Consider the following 18766-nt stretch of genomic DNA (forward strand, 5'->3'; position numbering starts at 1 on the left):
TAATCATTCACAAATGTATTGTTGTGTATACTTCTCTACAGCATTTGAAACTTTCTATTTTATATAATTGAAATTTGTGTGTGTATATATCCTATAATAACATAATACATTACATTATAGTTCAGTGAATGCAGGAAACAGGAATAGCGTATATATGTATGCCATTGTCTGGCAGAGGTAATAATCCATAAATGTTTGTTAGATACACAATTTAATAGAAAAAACTTATCCCTGATGACACAGAACTGGCTCTCCTGCATAACTCTCTCAGTTCATAGCCAGTGGAAACAGCAGATTCGAAGGGGCAAAGAAATGGGTAGAAAAAGTTATTCTGACAGAAAAAAAGTGATCAATGTTAACCCCACATAGACAGCAGAGTACAGAATAATAAAACTCAAACACACAGATTTGTGTGTGCATGTGTTTTACATACCAAATAGGTGTCATTCATCTCTATACAATTTCAAATAATAATTGACATGGAAAGGGGGCCTTATAAATTAAAAGTTTTATTGTATAAAATATTCTTTAGAAAACTTTAGCAAATAAAATAAATTATGAAAAAATTAATTTTTATCTATTTAGTTATTTTGAGATTAACTTATAAGACTAGCTAATTTTTGTATTTTGGGTAGATATGGGGTTTCACTATGTTGGCCAGGCTGATCTCGAACTCCTGGGCTCCAGTGATCCACCCGCCTCAGCCTCCCAAAATGCTGAGATTACAGGTGTGAGCAACTGCGCCCAGTATGCTGCCTTCATACTCTATATGGACATTCAGTGAACCTCTGTTAAATTAATAAATGTTGAGTGATGTTACCATACCCTTCCTGAGTACTAGTTCTGAGAAAAAGTAAGCATTAAAAAAATGTTTAAAAGGATAACATACACAAAACCAAGTTTTATGTGTGTGTGCCTGTATGTGTGTTCATTTGTGTGTGTGTAAAAGAAGGATGCATCAATGCCTATACCTAACTTACATATGGCTTTTCTTCTTCTTAACATTTTTTAAAAAACAACTTACCTTTCAAGAATTGAATAAGGATGTCAATAAGCTAAATTTCTACCAAATGATAAATGGTACAACTAATAGTAAATATATAATAATAATAAATGCATATGCAGCCATATACATTAGGCAAACAGAATCATAGCAGAAATTTAACAATGATGCAAATTTTGTGGGGCATTTTAATTATGTGGTTTTAATACTTTTAAAGGTATAAAATAATTGAGGGAATTTACATAAATATATTAAGGATGAATAAATAATGGCAAAAACCACAATGACTATTGCACAGTGATTGTCCAACCTAATAATGTGGGCAAGTACCCTTGACTGGAAGTGTCACCCAGGTAGGGTACGGTAACATCACTCGAGGTTTATTAATTTAACAGAGGTTCACTGAATGTCCATACAGAGTATGAAGGCAGCATTAAGCACGTCTCTAATCATTCAAAAAGATCACGCGGAGCAGCAGACAGAGTAGAGCATCAAACATTGTGAACCAACGCCAATGTCATGCATTTAATGATAGAAACTAGGCTTATACTTCTAGAATAAAAATCAGGTTGACAGTGAAACACATTTTACGTAACAAGGACAAAGAGAAAGAAGGAGGCAGGGAGCCCCGGGGAATGACTGTGAGTGGACGACGCCCGGTTCCTGCTGGTGCTGCCTCCTTCCGGGATCATATTCAGCCTCTGAACAATCCGAGAGGATACAAAAAATTCACCAAAAGATTGAACCATTAAAAGTGATAAACTATAACATTAAGAATTGAGTCACTTAAATATAAAAAATAAAAATATAGAATAACAACACGAAATTGAGAAACTTATGAGTTATCCAAAGCATTACAATATATTCATTGCTAAAGTCAATCATACTAAAAAAGAAATTCAGGTGTTATATAAAATATTACTCGGCATCCAACAAAGAAGTCAGTCACAGAGCATGTTTTATGAGCTGAATAATGGCCATTATCAAAAACCTAGCCTGGCAAACAGTCAAGTAAATGGCACCAAGTATGAGTCATTACAAATTATTATAAGACAGAAATGTATCATCTAGACACTTTTCTGCAAACTCAGTTCGAAGCAGCACTAGGATCTCCTGGCTTACTTTCTACAAGGACTCTTTCTTTCAGCATTACATGTCTTATTTTTTGAAGATTGAAAGTCACAAATTCAAGTAATGACTATTATTAAACTTCAAGAAATATTTCCAAATGAATACCATGTACCAAATGTTCTAGAATCTCTAATGGTCTAGAATTTATGAACATGACTATAAAACTATATTTATTAGTAATGATGAAATCAATGGTTCATACTGTAACCCTGGGGACAACAAAGGACACTGAGAAATCGGGATCGTGGCTGTCTCAAAAGTTACGTCACTTGACACTCAGCACTTGCTTTGAATTTTTTTTTTTTTTTTTTTTTTAGACAGAATCTCACTTTGTCACCCAGGCTGGAGTGCAGTGGCGCGATCTCAGCTCACTGCAATCTTAACCTCCCGAGTTCAAGCGACTCTACTGCCTCAGTCTCCTGAGTATCTGGGACTACAGGCACATGACCCACGCCCGGCTAATTTTTATATTTTTAGTAGACATGGAGTTCTGCCATGTTGGCCAGGCTGGTCTCGAACTCCTGACCTCATGATCTGCCCTCCTCGGCCTCCCAAAGTGCTGGGATTACAGGCATGAGCCACCACGCCCAGCCTTGCTTTGTACTGTTGTCACCATGACTTGGTACAAAGCCTACCCTCTGTTATTTATCCTATAACTGACATTCTGCCATGCAAAGGATATAGATAATAAACAACATATACTTACATTCAAGGTCTGATTTCTAAGTAGGTTTGATGGTCAGCCCCCTGAAAGAACACAGGAATAGTGGAGAAATAAGTGTGAGCCCACTTTGTAGTCACCTATTTGGGACTCGGGGTTGTAGAGGAGCCCTCTAAGATCACAGGTGATCACAAAAGGCTAGAATGGAGACTTCATGAGACAGCCTGCTCGTTTCTATGGGGATAGTCACACACACCATCCAGGTAAGGCTTGACAGAATCCGCCTCTATCAAGTGCAGGACTCACACGCCTCCAGCCACTTCATCTCCTGCTGAGCTTCCAGGTTCCCGGAGGGAGTGCAGAATGGAGAAACAGGTATTCAGCCTCGCTTTTGATCCGGATCAGCAGCAGCTGCTGAGGCAGCTGAACCCCCTCCCCACCACCATCCCCCACCCAACCCCGCCCCAGGGTTCAGCAGACTGTTCCTGGTGCTGCTGTAATGAATATCCATTTGGGTTAAAACATCACCAGAAGCCCCAGAGGGAAGGAATCCTTCTAACCATCATCCTCCAGCAGGCTCAGTGAAGTGGAACCACGGAACAAATTCCATCTTCTGCCTCTTTGGTATCGTCCCCAAGCTATGTAAAATGTAAACACAACAGAACAAAGCTATTCATCTTTGATGGAGAACATTTGCTCAAAATTTGGAGGACCTTGTTTCTCAGCATCCACAAAGCTGAAAATATTTACTATCTGCCCTTCCATGAAAGTTTGCTGCCCCTAGAAGAAAATCCCAGGTAAATTAATCCAAATAGCTTTATCTTCAGGAACTTCCTAGAATATAAAAGGTTAAGGCAGAGTTTGAATGGAGAACTGGAAGCTAGCACAGTTTTGTTAATCTTTGTGGTTTTGTATAGTGGAATTTAATTTATATATTTTTGGATTATATGTTAGGTGGCCCTTTAGTCATAAAATTAAATGACTAAATTTTTTTTGCAAAGATCTTTAGATAATTACTTTGTTCACTTTTGAGATTACCAAGGAAGCTTGCAATGTCTATTCTTTTGCTAATACCCCTTAAGACTGGTTGAGGCCGCAGTAACAATGCTTTGCAAAACAGGCATTCACCATTGCAAACATATGATATGCACACTCCCAAATAGACATAGGGAAGCAGAGCCGATTTTTTATTGTGCCCCATGAAACATCAGCAACTCCTGCTAACTTTTAGCACTACGTGAGAATGTGACTAGTGAGAAGATCTAGATGAATCCGTTTATGGAAAATCACACATTAGAACAGTATGTGAGGTGTCCACATAATGCCACACATTGTTAGGTGAAGCTGCTTTAAGATCATTAAAAAACCAGTGTTGCATACTGACACAATGGAATAAAACTGTAGCAATGAGAATGAGCAGCCCACAACCGCAAGCGATTATGCGGCTGCATCTCATGAAGGTGATGCTATGCTCAAGAGAAGAGGCCATAGACTAAGCACATGCTGTATAACTTGAATTACATAAAGTACAAAAATGGGCAGAAAGCTCTTGGAAATTAAGATATGGCCACACACGGCGGTGGCTGTGACTGGAAGGGACTTGAGGGGGTTCCAGGGTCTTGATCTGGATGTTGGCTGCACGGTTGTGTTCAGCTCATAATCTACACTTTATGATGTATAAACTTTTCAGAATGCATATTATATTTTTAGCTTTTAAAAATGTAAAAGAGGCCGAGTGCGGTGGCTCACGCCTGTAATCCCAGCACTTTGGGAGGCCAAGGCAGACGGATCATGAGGTCAGCAGTTTGAGACCAGCCTGGCCAATATGGTGAAACCCCATCTCTACTAAAACTACAAAAATTAGCCAGGCATGGTGGCACATGCCTGTAGTCCCAGTTACTTGGGAGGCTGAGGCACAAGAATCACTTGAACCTGGGAGGCGGAGGTTGCAGTGAGCCGAGATCATGCCACTGCACTGTAGCTTGGGCAACAGAGCAAGACTCTGTCTCAAAAAAAAATGTGAAAGAAATTAGAACTGGGTCCATCCAGCCTCTGTTGAGCATATGACAAATGTAAAATCACAAGAGAGAACACATATTAAGGAGTGATTTTACCCTTGCCACCTGAGCTGCGGTGAATAACACTGGATCCCCCTGAGTAACATGGAGCCGGTGGAGGTGTGCCCTTACTGCCTGGCTCTGGGGAAAGCAGGGGAGGGTTCCAGCTCTGGTGGAACATGACCACAAGGGAAGCCAGAAGAAAACCAGGCCTCTGGAAGCCCCGGACCTTGCGGGTGTGCGTAAAGGTAGCATGGAAGCAAACGTCCAAGGCTTAGTGTCCTCTTTGCCTCTTGCCCAGGATTTCCCAAGCCTATTTCAGTTATTGATGCCAGCTTCATGGACTGAGGAGCCATATGATTTCACAGCAAATGAGAGAGGAAGTATTCATGACAATTATAAGCCTATGGATATTCCAGCTCTGATAGTCTCTCCATGAAGCAGAACATTCACCAAGCTAGTCACCAGCAGTGACGAGAGCCCTCAATGTGGGTGTGTGAGCAGCCTTTCCAGGGGTAACCCGATGATGCAGCTCTGAGTGATATGTGCAAAGTGGCTGACTCCAGACCACGACTTATCCACAAGGCTGCTGCTGTGCTCTTTTTTGGTGGCACCTGGTCCCCAATGGAGGAGTTAGAGGTTCTTGAAAATCCCACGAGGTAAAATCTTCTTTTCCAAGAAGAAATGGTAAAAAACACCCAAGGAGAGTTTCAGCGATGCATCTCGGTCTCAGTCTGCACAGCTCCAGGTTGCTGAGGAGGGCAGGAAAAATACATGACTGGACATAAAATTAAAATTGAAGGAAATCCCATGACCTCAAAATGGAGAGAAAGAAACTGAGCTTCTCTTTTTGGGATCTTGAATGACTTGAATAATGGCGGTGATTGAAACTGTGCTGGATCACAGTGTCCTGCAAAAATCCAGGTACCACTGGAACCTGAGAATGTGACCTTATTTAAAAACAGGGTCTTTGCAGCTAAGTGAGTTCACACTGGACTATGATGGGCCCTAAATCCAATCTGACTGGTGCCCTTATAAAAAAAAAAAAAAAGAGGAAAACACGTGTGAAGGTTGGCAGAGGTGGGAGGATGTGGCTGCATACCAAGGAACGTACAGACTGCCAGGAGCCACCATCAGCTGTAAGAGATGAAGTCCTTCCCAAGACCCTTCAGAGAGAACACAGCCCTGCTGACCCTGCATTTTAGACGATAGCATGGATTTCTGTGGTTTTAAACCCCCCAGGTTGTAGTTTTCATCACAGGAGCCACAAGCAACTAGTGACCTGGTCTTTGGAGATTTGCATGACTGGATGTGAGAAGAGGTGGTAGAAATGGCTGTTGTGTACTCAGGGAGCATCTCACAGCACTCGGAGCATTACATGAAGATATTGGCTCCCTAGGAAGAACAACAAACTAATATTCACTATTTTATTTTTATTTAGAGCTGCTAAGGCCATCAAACCCAGATAAGAAATTTATGTCTGGCTGGGTGCAGTGACTCAGGCCTATAATCTCAGCACTTTGGGAGGCTGAGGTGGAAGGACTGCTTAAACCCAGAAGTTCCAGACCAGCTTGGGCAACATAGTGAGACCCTCATCTCTATAAAAAAAATTTTTGAAAGCCAGATGTTGCGGCTCACACCTGTGGTCCCAGCTACTCAGGAGGCTGAGGCAGAAGGATTGCTTAAGCCCAGGAGGTCAAGGCTGCAGTGAACCGAGACTGCACCACTACACTCCAGCCTGGGTGACAGAGCAAGATGCTGTATCAAAAAGTCTGATGCATCTGGATTAAACATTCTGAACTTAGGCAGTCTAACTGGAAAGCCACAAATCAATGACTCCTAGGTTCAGACTTCTTGTTAGAAACGGACAGCCAAGAGTGTGGAACGTGCTCCCGGTGCCCAGCCAACTGCTGTCCCAGCTGAGCCCACCTGGACCAAGGGACAGGACATCCTCCATTTTCAGTCACTATGAAGAAACTATTTCTCATTGTGAGTCGTTTTGTTAGATCATTCTGATGCCCCTCTCAGGTTCATGAAGCAGGTGCAAGATTCATCGGCCTGTTTTGAGCTTGCTGGGAACACTTACATCCGGAATAAATGTCAGCAGACTCAACTCAAAAGTGGCATTTCTTGCCCATGTTGACAATGCCTCTAATAGAGAGATTCACTTTCTCCCTTGTTTTCTGGTGTTAGAGTTAGAACACCAAATGTTCATGCACCTCTGCTTTGCAGATTCAGAAACCTCAACGAAAACAGCCCATTAACTGAGGGAGAAACCCCAGGTCTACGCAGCTCAGCGCTGGACGCTCGGGACAAGGCCATCATCCACCTGCTTCCACACCAACGGCAGGAATAAGGAAGTGAGTAACCCCAGACCTCCGAATATTCCAGGAAAAACCCCCTCCTCTAGTTCCCCACCTCCCTCAGTGCCTCACCAGCACTACCTGCCTGGAGTCCCTCTGGAATAATCGTATTTTACTGCGTAGTCCTGTTAATAGAACTCTCCAAGAAGCTCAGGAGTCCCAGTTCCTCATTCCCCAGACACACCTCCCCAAACCGTCCCAAGCACCTCCCTTCTCTTCCCTCTGCCCAACGTTCCTGGCTCCTGGGCCCGTCCACTGTGCCCTCTGCAGATCACATCATCCACAGCAATTTCCTACCTCATGACATTTCTCTCTAAATGCCCCGCGCTTTCTCGCTATAAGAGAAGCAGGGTCTTCCCCGAGGGAGCTGCTTCACTGCGCTCTCCAGGGGTGGACGCAGTGAGCGTCCTCACTCTTCCTCTCCCCCTACCCTGGTGTTCTCAAGTCAGTAGGAGGAGTAGGGGTCCTCAGAGCCCCCTGGTTCCACTTCTAGATGTTACAGCTTTTCTCTGTTCTGAAAACCCTCAAGGTTAACTGTTGTACCCACCTTCCCTCTTTCTCATGGTAATTGTCTGCTGCTCCCAGGCCAGGTCCCTGACAGTCCTAGAATGAGTTCCTGTCACTGCCACTCCCCACACCATTTCTGCCACAATCTGTGATTTTCACATCAATGTCCATGATCCTTTCAAAATCCTGGCATCTTTGATTTATTCTCTTTTGATAGCCTTTCCCCTAGGCTAACTCAACCACTGGTTCCCATGACGATGGAGTTGCTAAAAACTACATCCCGGTAAAACTCCACACCTCAGTAAGTCCAGCATCCCCAACTTCCTCAGTGATTCGGCCCCCTGAGCCCTACAGTTTTTCCTAAACCCTTTGCACTGCCCCATCCTCCACCATCCTCACTTCCCTCCGTCCCAAGCTGACTTGCCATGGTTGTCATCCCCTCGCTCAGATGCTCAACTCCACCCGTGGCCTTTTTCCCTCCTTACTGCTGTCCAGGCCCCAACTCTATCGCTCTACACAATGTGCACATTGCTAAACAAATCCGGAGAAAAGCATGTCGCCGGGTTAAGGGAACTCACTTCAATCTCTGATCACCGATTTCAGATGTGCCCTCAGCATTCTACGGCAACACACAACACTCCATCACCCTTTCACAGTGTGTCCCCACCTCGGCGTTGTTGGCACTTTGTCCCAGGGGCCCTGCTGTGTGGGCTGCCCTGTGCACTGTGGGATATTGAGATGCATCTCTGGCCTCTGCTCACCCAAGGCCAGTATCATTTTTTTCTCCCCCAAATTGTGACAACCACAGATGTCTCCAGACACTGCCCAAGGTCCCAGGGGGAGCAAAATCGCCCCCATTTGAAGACTATCTATCTATAGATTCCACTTCCAACATGTCTTTCCTCGTTGTCACTCTCTGCTGGTTCCTGTATCTGGTATTTGATTAAGAAGACTGACGAAACCCAGTCTCTACTAAAAGTACAAAAATAAGCCAGGCATGGTGGTGCGTACCCGTAATCCCAGCTACTCAGGAGGCTGAGGCAAGAGAATCGCTTGAACCTGGGAGGCGGAGGTTGCAGTGAGCCGAGATTGCACCACTGCACTCCAACCTGGGCAACAAGAGTGAGACTCCATCTCAAAAAAAAAAAAAAAAGATTCATACACCAGAAAACGTCTTCAATCTCCCACTGTCCAATGGACTCATCTGCAGCTGTTACCTTATTCTCGCTTTCTCTCTCTTCATTCTTTAGGACGCAGTCATGCACCCCTTTAAATTCAACTCCTTCACGTGGGTGCTAGAACACAAGGACTTTCTTCCTGAAACTCTGCCTTCCCGGGTGCATCACCTGTTTTCCCTTTCTCCTGGGTTGTGTGCATTAGCACACAAATGTCATTTAACTTCTTCCACCTTCTCAAAAATCCTTTTGATTCTATAACCCCTTGCAGATGTCAACCATTTTTTCTATATTTTTCCTCAAGAAGTGTCACTCCTGCGAGTTTTCTAACTCACGTTCACCAGTTCTCTTCCCATGTCCTCCGAATTGCACTGGAGTTTACAAGTCATCCTCTCAACCCATTGATACATCCTGCGTATTGTTATCTCGGTGGCTTTTGTGGAACCGCTCACATCCTCCTTCTGAAACACTTTTCTATTTGGTTTCCGGGATGCAATGGTCTCCTTGATTTTCTCTTACCTCACTCATTTCTGATTCTTAATTATTTTTGCTGGTTTTTCTTTCTCTCTCCATATTGGAAAGTTTACAGTGCCCCAGAGCACGTGTTCGGAATTTCTCGTCTTCTCTCAATACCCTCACTCCTTTGTTGACAGCATGCGGTCCGTGGCTCTGAACAGATCTACAGCATGGTGGCTCATAAAGACACATCTCCTCCCCAGACCCCGCTCCTGGACTCCGGTCTCACACATCCATGTATCTACTCAAAGTGTTTCATTTGCTGTCTAGCAGCCATCTCTACATAAACACTTGAAATCCAAACTTGTTTTTCCTCTCGTTTTCCTCGTATCAGTCAACGGCAGCTGCATCATCAGACCAATCACCAGAGCCTCATTGCTGAATCCTCTTTTCCTCATCTTCTGTATCCTGCCTTTCATCAAATTTGTTAGCTCCTGCTTCAAAACGGGTAATTAATTAATATTCATTTTTATTGCTTGTCTCCAACTACTACAAAGTAAGCTCCATGAAGAGCAGAGATGTTACTTCTTTTGTTCATTGATGTATTGGCAACAGCAGATGTTTAACAAATACTTGCTACATTAAGAAATAAATGAATGAAAGTGTAGTTGGTCTCCTGGGGGGGCACTGCTGCTACTTGTTTTAAAACAGAAAAGTTGGTATTTATTAAAATATGAAAATGTCATGGAATCTAAACCTTTATTTCAAAATGACACACAGAAGTTTCTGACCTTAAAGAAACAGTGTATGAATCAATGTAGAAACCAAGTGTAAGAACATTTTGAAACAGATTTTTTCATTGCTCTTCAGTATAGCAGGTTCTTCTCTGCCAGTGTCCTCTTTCCAAGACACTCAGTGCTCTCAAAATCAACTTATAAAAATGATTCAGTGGATAATTTTTTACCCAACATGTCTGTAAGGCACAGTAATAAGTTTCTCCTTTTCTGCAGGAGTGACAGTAGTAAAGGACTATTTTATACATTATTAGACAAAATATTAAAGATGCTCCCATGTCGGTGGCATGCCACATGCCGGCTTATTCCTCACGCATGTGGGTGTCCCCAGGGCCAGCTGCAACCTCTGCTCTGCAGGGTGGCCTGGGAGGCAGGACCCCCACCTCGGGAACACTGCCGGCCCTCAAGGTAACGGGTTACCCTTTCCTTGTTTTGAGAGGTGCCACCGGCAGCACCTTCAGCTGGACTCTGCTGCTGTTAGACTGAACACGCTGGGGTCACCGTAAAGTGGGGGCTAGGAGTGGGCAGAAGGGGTGCATCCTTTTCTGATGAAGTCTCCATCTCTTAGGTCCTGATATGGTTTGCATATTTGTCCCACCAAAATCTCATGTTACATTGTGATCCCCAGCGCTGGAGGCGGGGCCCGGAGGGAGGCATCGGGGTCACGAGGATGGATCCCTCATGGCTTGGTGCTGTCTTCCCAACAGTGAGCTCTCCAGAGATCTGGTTGTTGCAGAGTGTGGCACCTCCCCGCCTCTCTTTCTTGCTCCGGGTCTCATCGTGTGACTTGCTGGCTCCCCATTGCCTTCCACCAGCTTCCTGAGAACTCGCTAATGTAGATCTGCCAGCGTCAGGCTTCTCGTATGGCCTGCAGAACCACGAGCCAATCCAATTTCTTTCCTCTATAAATCACCCAGTGTCAGGTATTTCTTTCATTTATTATTTATTTATTATTTATTTATTTATTTATTGAGACGGAGTCTGGCTCTGTCACCCAGGCTGGAGTGCAGTGGCGCGATCTCAGCTCACTGCAAGCTCTGCCTCCTGGGTTCCCGCCATTCTCCTGCCTCAGCCTCCCGAGTAGCTGGGACTACAGGCGCCCGCAACCTCGCCTGGTTAATTTTTTGTATTTTTAGTAGAGACGGGGTTTCACCGTGTTAGCCAGGATGGTCTCAATCTCCTGACCTCGTGATCTGCCCGCCTCGGCCTCCTAAAGTACTGGGATTACAGGGGTGAGCCACAGCACCTCGCCAGGTATTTCTTTATAGCAATGTAACCATGGCCCAATACAGGGCCCCAGGGCTTGGGGTGTGGCCTTCACAACGTTCCCACCCCTCCCCCAGGGTCCCAGCCTCCCCACCTGCTGGCTTCCCTGTCTTCAGCCTCCTTGTTCTTTTCCCAAAAAGCCCCACCTCCAGCAAGGCCAGGGCAGGCTGAGTGGGGCCCTTCCTCCAGGAGGGAGCTGTTTCTGCGTGTCCTGATGGACAGTCTCCCTTGGAGGGTAGGTCTGTGATACATAGAAGGGTATCTCCCCTCCCTCTCTCAGTCATAAGGGGCTTTTTCCCAGGTCCTTGATGTGAGAACCTGGGGGGTTTCTGCAAGGTGAGCCCCTGAATGTGAGCCCAAGGCCACCCATGGCATAGCCCGGAGGAGCCACTTGCTCTCCGCTAATCCACTCTCCAGCCTGAGACCTTTGTCAAAGCCACCGGCCCAGCACGAGGTCCTACCACGCACCATTCAGGGACTTCTACTCCAGAGAAGCAAACCGCTGGTGCCACATTGAGTTGGATTCTCCTGTGTCTTCAGATCTGGGCTGGCAGTTTGCTTTGCAAGCTCAGCTGTTTGATGGGGGAAGGAAAGTCGGTGATTTCAGTGTCCCACCTTCTCTTGAGGTCATGCAGGGAGCGTCTGCCTCTGTGTCCTTTCTGCATCGGAGCTGCAGTGGGGGTGGAGTAGTTCATCTGGTGGCCTAGAAATTTATAGATTCTGGTTTTGTGTCATATACTTATCGGTTCTAATGGGTTTTATTTGGGTGGAATCTTTAAGTTCTTCTAAATATAAGACCATGTGGTCTGTAAACAAGGCTAATTTAACTTCTTCCTCTCCAATTCAGATACCCTTTATGTCTTTCTCTTGCCTAATTGCTCTGGCTAGGACTTCCAGTATTACATGGAACAAACTCAGTAAAGACACAGATGACGCAAACTATCAGTCAATCGACTTGATGTAACTGACATTTATAGAATGTGCCATCCTGCAACAGCAGAATACACCATTGGGAATATCCATATAGATATTCTGCCATCCAGAATACGCCATATGGAATATGCCATCCAGCCACAGCAGAATACACGTCCTTCCTATCTTCTCAAGTGTACAGGGAACGCGCACCAAGACAGATCACATTCTGATCCATAAAGTCCATCTTCACAAATAACCCGTTCCTCACTTCACAGTGAGCTCTCAAGCACCATGACTCTGACTCCTGTTCTAAGGAGCAACAACTTCGTAGCTCCAACACCTCATCACATGTTACGAGGCCGCACTGCAAACCATCCCCATCTCTGCAATACACACCCTATGCTCTAACTAATGGACCTTTTTAATTTTCCTTGCATTATGAAAACTGGTGCAAAATGAGAATTGTGGGAATGTAGTAAGACTGGAAAAGAATTCCTAGTGCCCAATTCCTTGTGGAATTGCAGCAAGGGTTGCAGGTACTAATATCATCCCTGCTGTAGGGTCTTCAAAGCCTTGTTTTGGTCTCTAGAGAAATTGAAAAAATAATTGTTCAGACACACATCTGAAAACAGAAAACAACCACTTAAGAGATGATGCTGTAAGTCTCATGGTGGGAAGAAAAATGCAAGAGAATTAATTCAAATTCTCCAGGGTTCTATATACAGCATGATAATATCTCACGTTTGTTAATGACTGAAAGGAAACAGCACCACTGACTGTTTACAGCACATAGTTGATTACAAGTGGTTTATAGTTCGTGCACCAAAGTAATGAAGAGATTATATAACAAAATCTCACTGGAGAAAACACATTGACAGTCTTTGCCAACACTTGCTGCAGGTTGGGCCGTGAGGGCCGGAGAGGTCTGCGTGCAGGTGAGAGGCCAACGGCCAACTATCCGAGGGTAGGAGGGGGACCTTCTTCCCATCGCAAGAGTGGAATAGGGAAGAGCTATTTTTACTCATGAAAGAGATCGTGCACTTCAGCCAATAAGCCCAGGAGTCATTACATCAATATCAAATAATACGTAATGCACATTGAGTCTGAATTGTTCACGGATAAAGCACCAAGCGCGACCAGATACTGGGAGGGGGAAGCCGCCTATATGAGGGGTATTTTTGTTTGTTTTGTTCGAGAAGGAGTCTTGCTCTGTTACCCAGGCTGGAGTGCAGTGGCGTGATCTCAGCTCACTGCAACTCCGCCTCCTGGGTTCAAGCAATTCTCCTGCCTCAGCCTCCTGAGTAGCTGGGATTACAAGTGCCTGCTCACCGCGCCCAGCTAATTTTTGTATTTTTAGTAGAGACGGGATTTCACCATCTTGGCCAGGCTGGTCTTGAACTCCTGACCTCATGATCCACCCGCCTCAGCTTCCCAAAGTGCTGGGATTACAGGTGTGAGCCACCGCACCTGGCCTGTGTGAGGGGTTTTATCACCACTTCCACCTGCCCCCCCACTGCAGCTGCACAGCACCAGAGCCAGCAACTGTCAAGACATTCATAAGAAATGGAAGGGGTGGGCCCTCTTAGAACTGCAATTAAAATTTTAAAAAATAGGTTTAGCTCATGTCATGGAGAATGTTCCCATTACTGATTTACTAGTTATGTTCTGATAACTCAATCATCTCCCCCAGAAAGCTTTAAAATCTGTCCATCTGTTTCCTAGTCCTCAAATTCTAAAAATACACTAAAAAATGAAACATCTATAATTGAGACTGAATGTGACCACATTGTTTCCGTCGTGTACCATTTATACATCATAAACTCTCAAAACTAAAGAGTTTCAAAAGTTTCATAACTCCCGTGCTTGCCAGAGTTACGACCTTCACTTTAAATATATATATACACACACTCACAGGAGTAAATCCCAGTCAGTGCCCTAGGCAGCCCTGCTTACACCTTTCATGCTGCCTCCTAGGCGGTGAGCACTCGGTGCTTGTGGGATGGGCAACCCTAGGTCACGGAGCAGGTGCCATGGGCATCACTTTTCAGGTCACCTGCACTCATTCCAGCAGGGGTCTGAACACCGTGATTCCTGGACAGACCAAAGGGGTTTGTGAGCCAATTGAAGGTACCTGCAGTAATGTGTGAGTGCTTGTGGATATGTGTGAGCGCTTGTGGATATGTGTGAGCATGCATTGTATACGTTTGTCTCCATGTATATATGTGTGCCTGCATGTGCCCGTGTGTGCCTGTGGATACCTGTGAGTGTGTGTTGTAGGTATGTGTGTATCTTTGTGTATATGGGTGTGTATATGAGTGTGCGAGAGTGCCTGTGTGTGTCTGTGGATACGTGTGTGTTGTATGTATATATGTGCCTTGTATGTGTTGTATGTATATATGTGCCTTGTATATTTGTATATATGTATCTGTGTGCATGTTAGAGTGCCTGTGGATGTGTGTGTGATGTTGGTATGTGTGTATCTCTGTATGTGTGTATGTTTGTGTGTCTCCGTGTATGTATGTGTGTGTCTGCATGTATGAGTGCTTGTGGATGCATGAGTGTGTACTGTAGGTATGTATCTCTGTGTGTATGTGCGTGTGTCTGTGGATACATGTGTGTATTCTATGTATATGTCTCTGTATTTGTATACATGTGTCTGTGTGTTAGAGTGCCTGTGGATGTGTGTGTGTGATGTTGGTATGCACCTCTGTATGTATGTCTGTGTGTCTCTGTGTGTGTCTCTGTGTGTCAGTGCCTGTGGATGCATGAGTGTGCACTGTAGGTATGTGTGTATCTCTGTATGTGTGCAAGTATATATGCCTGTGTGTGTCTGTGTGTACAAGTGTGTCTGTCTCTGTATGTGTGCAAGTGTATGTCTGTGTGTCTGTGTGTGTGTCTCTGTGTATGTGTGCAAGTGTGTGTGTCTGTGTATGTCTGTGTGTGTCTGTGTGTGTACAAGTGTAGTCTGTGTGTCTGTGTGTGTGTGTACAAGTGTAGTCTGTGTGTGTCTGTGTGTGTGTACAAGTGTAGTCTGTGTGTGTCTGTGTGTGTGTCTCTGTGTGTGTACAAGTGTGTATGTCTGTGTGTGTCTGTGTGTGTGTACAAGTGTATATGTCTGTGTACAAGTGTATATGTCTGTGTGTGTATATGTCTGTGTGTCTGTGTGTGTGTACAAGTGTATATGTCTGCGTGTGTGTCTGTGTGTGTACAAGTGTATATGTCTGTGTACAAGTGTATATGTCTGTGTGTGTATATGTCTGTGTCTCTGTGTGTGTGTGTACAAGTGTATATGTGTGTGTGTACAAGTGTATATGTCTGTGTGTGTGTACAAGTGTATATGTCTGTGTGTGTCTGTGTGTGTCTGTGTGTGTGTACAAGTGTATATGTCTGTGTACAAGTGTATATGTCTGTGTGTGTCTCTGTGTGTGTGTGTACAAGTGTATATGTGTGTGTGTGTACAAGTGTATATGTCTGTGTGTGTGTCTGTGTGTGTGTACAAGTGTATATGTCTGTGTGTGTGTGTCTCTGTGTGTGTGTACAAGTGTATATGTCTGTGTGTGTGTGTATGTGTCTGTGTGTGTGTACAAGTGTATATGTCTGTGTGTGTGTGTATGTGTCTCTGTGTGTGTGTACAAGTGTATATGTCTGTGTGTGTCTCTGTATGTGTACAAGTGTATGTGTCTGTGTGTGTATATGTCTGTGTGTCTCTGTGTGTGTGTGTACAAGTGCATATGTCTGTGTCTGTGTGTGTGTGTGTCTGTGTCTGTGTGTATGTGTCTGTGTGCGTGTGTACAAGTGTATGTGTCTGTGTGTACAAGTGTATGTGTCTGTGTGTGTGCCCATGTGGAGGGAGCAGAGGGAGGCTGTGCTTTTTTCCCAGGAGAGAGTCCTCAGCTGTCATCAGGGTCTCAGGATGGGTCTGTGCACCAGCCCCTTCTAAATAAATACAGGAACCATGGCAAAAGGAAGGCTGGCTGGTACTGTCAGTTCTGATTAAGATCACGCTTTCCACGTTTTATAAATCTGCCTCTACCCAGACAGGCTGTAATCAGGGGGTACACTGATTTTTTTCTTAAAGCAGCTTGCTCTTGTTGGTCTTGATTGTTATTGGCTCAAAGGCATCGCAGTTAGGCGGTTACCATGTGAAGCTTCACCAGAACTTGACGAGGAATGTGCCACCACCTTGTAAAAGTTAAATTATGAAATCAACACCTGAGAGAAAAGATGGACAAACATCTGAAAACACAAGATATCTCCCAAGACTGCCAAAACGTCCCCCCCAAGCTGATCCACTGCACACTGGGAAATGCTGCATTCACCCAGAAAGAGGCGGCCAGCACTGACTCCTGCACGGGGAGGCCAGAGGCTCACGGGGCCACGGACATGGAAGTATATTTTCCAGAGCTGAGGAAGCCTAAGCTAGGATTCTTTTTGTATTCCAATGCCTTTGGTGAAGCCATTCTTACTGTGGCTGAGGACCTCGAGAATTTACCCCATGAGTTAATATTCTAGAATCTAGAGCCTGGAAGGCCGAAAGCATTGTCACACGTGATATCTGGTTATAGTGGCTGAACCCCAACTTAAGGAAATAGTGTGTTTTATACACTATGAAACATTACTTGGTGGAGGGGATTGCCATTTGCAAGAGCTAGGACAGAACTACGGTATTCTGAAAAGGAGAGAGGGAGATGCCAAGAGGTCCCAGAAGAGGGAAGCAGAGTCAGAGATTTAGAAGTTTTGTGGCGCTGTCGACCACGAAGGTGTAAGGTGTGGGGAAGAGCAAGTCCAGCTGGGTTGTACCGGTGAAAAGCTCGAGATGACATCTCTGACTGTCCCACAACCTCTGTGGCAATGCTCAATAACGCATCTGCGCAAGCGACTTTTTACGTCGGATAGATCCTTTGCTTTCATATGTTGAAACGGCTTCTCAGGGTGAGCAGAGTGGCTTTCCATTCAGACTGCAGGCACTGAAAGGCTGGTGGATGGTGCGGGCTTACTGCAAGTTCTGTTTTACACTCTTTGTGTTACACTCTTGGTGAAGTTGTGTCTACCACTGAGAAATGGATACGCTCTCTTGTGGATTAACGAACTCAGTTCTTGGTTGTGTCTACCGCTGAGAAATGGATATGGTTTCTTGTGTATTAACAAACTCAGAACGTAGACAAGGGTGAATTTAAGAAGAGAATGACCGCCACTCCGGCAGCCCTCTTGGAAACCAGCCTAAAGGTTTTCCCCCGTAGCGATGCCCTGATTGCCATCAGCTGCCTGCAGCTCCCTCAGGGTCTGCGCTGGCTCTCTCTGTAGAGATGTGGGTGTGCTCTAAAGAGGCCACTTAAGTCCTGTCCAAGAAGCTCTCCTGTCCTGCTGAGGACGGAGCTCCTGGTGACTTGCAGTCCACCCCGACACTTTGGGAGGCCAAGGTGGGCAGATTGCTTGAGCTTAGGAGTTAAAGACCAGCCTGGGCAACATAGCAAGACCACATCTCTACACATTTTTTTTAATAGTCATGGTGTTGTGTGCCTATAGTCCCAGCTACTCTGGAGGCTGAGGTAGGAGGATCTCTTGAGTCCAGGAGTAAGAGGCTGCAGTGTGCTGTGATCACACCCTGCACTCCAGTCTGGGCGACAGAGCGAGACTCTGCCTCTAAAATCACAAAAATAAGAGAATACAATCACTCTGTCTTGACCTCCTCTGCCCTAACTTGAAGTTCTGAGGATCACACGGCTGAAATCACATAAACAACACCTTTACCACTGATTGAGCCGGGAGATAATGTCTTGTAACAGGGCCTGCTCTTTGTGAGTCTGCAGCTCACAGGCGAAATGACCGTAGAAGGTTATCTAGTCTGACTGGGCCCAGTTTACTCACCATGAAGCGTGATGCTAGTGCTTATCGCACAAGGTTTCGTGAAGCCTGGGTGTACCTTTGCCGTCTCCTCCTTCTACCAAGCGCACCTGAGAGACCCTCGCTTTATTCATGTAATTTCCGTTGTTCCCCATCCCACTCCCCACAGGGCAACCAAGTCATCCTATCAATTGGAACAATTTTGTTTTGTATTTTTTCGCAGAACAATCTGATTTTCTCCTGATTCTCCTGCAAAGTAGTGGAAGCCTGTGTCACAGGTTAGACTCCATTCGAAGCTGACTTTAAGGTGAAGACCAGCATATGTCAGGGCTTATTTACATGAAGGGAGCTCTCTTGGGATCAATAGAGAGAAGGTAAAAGCGGGGCTGAGACACAGCCTCAAGAGGGACCATTCCCCCGACACGGGGAGCTGGGATGGTGTTGAGTTGTTCTGAATTACACTGAGGGGCTGGGTTTTTCACACCCTGTCTGGAGTGGAGGCTGCCCCAGGAAGGCCATAACCTTGAGGGCCAGGCAGCTCTCCACAGCAGTGACATGGGAGGCATCTGACAGCTGACAACTGTGGGGAATGTA

At 45.2% G+C, this 18766-nt stretch overlaps 1 protein-coding gene across 1 annotated transcript in view; it reads right to left on the reverse strand.

Annotated features, from left to right (window-relative positions):
• Nucleotides 1-1470: 1470 nt before the first annotated feature.
• GALR1 (galanin receptor 1) overlaps nucleotides 1471-18766 on the reverse strand; it is a 139194-nt gene continuing 121898 nt past the window's right edge. The window contains exons 3-5 of the transcript XR_012427039.1: nucleotides 3356-3433; nucleotides 2841-2881; nucleotides 1471-1704 (exon numbers count right to left, since the gene is read on the reverse strand). The gene's annotated coding sequence lies outside the window, so the exon portion shown is untranslated. The remainder of the gene's footprint in view (nucleotides 1705-2840; nucleotides 2882-3355; nucleotides 3434-18766) is intronic.

This window comes from Macaca fascicularis, chromosome 18, assembly GCF_037993035.2.
Source record: "Macaca fascicularis isolate 582-1 chromosome 18, T2T-MFA8v1.1".
NCBI classification, from domain to species: domain Eukaryota; kingdom Metazoa; phylum Chordata; class Mammalia; order Primates; family Cercopithecidae; genus Macaca; species Macaca fascicularis.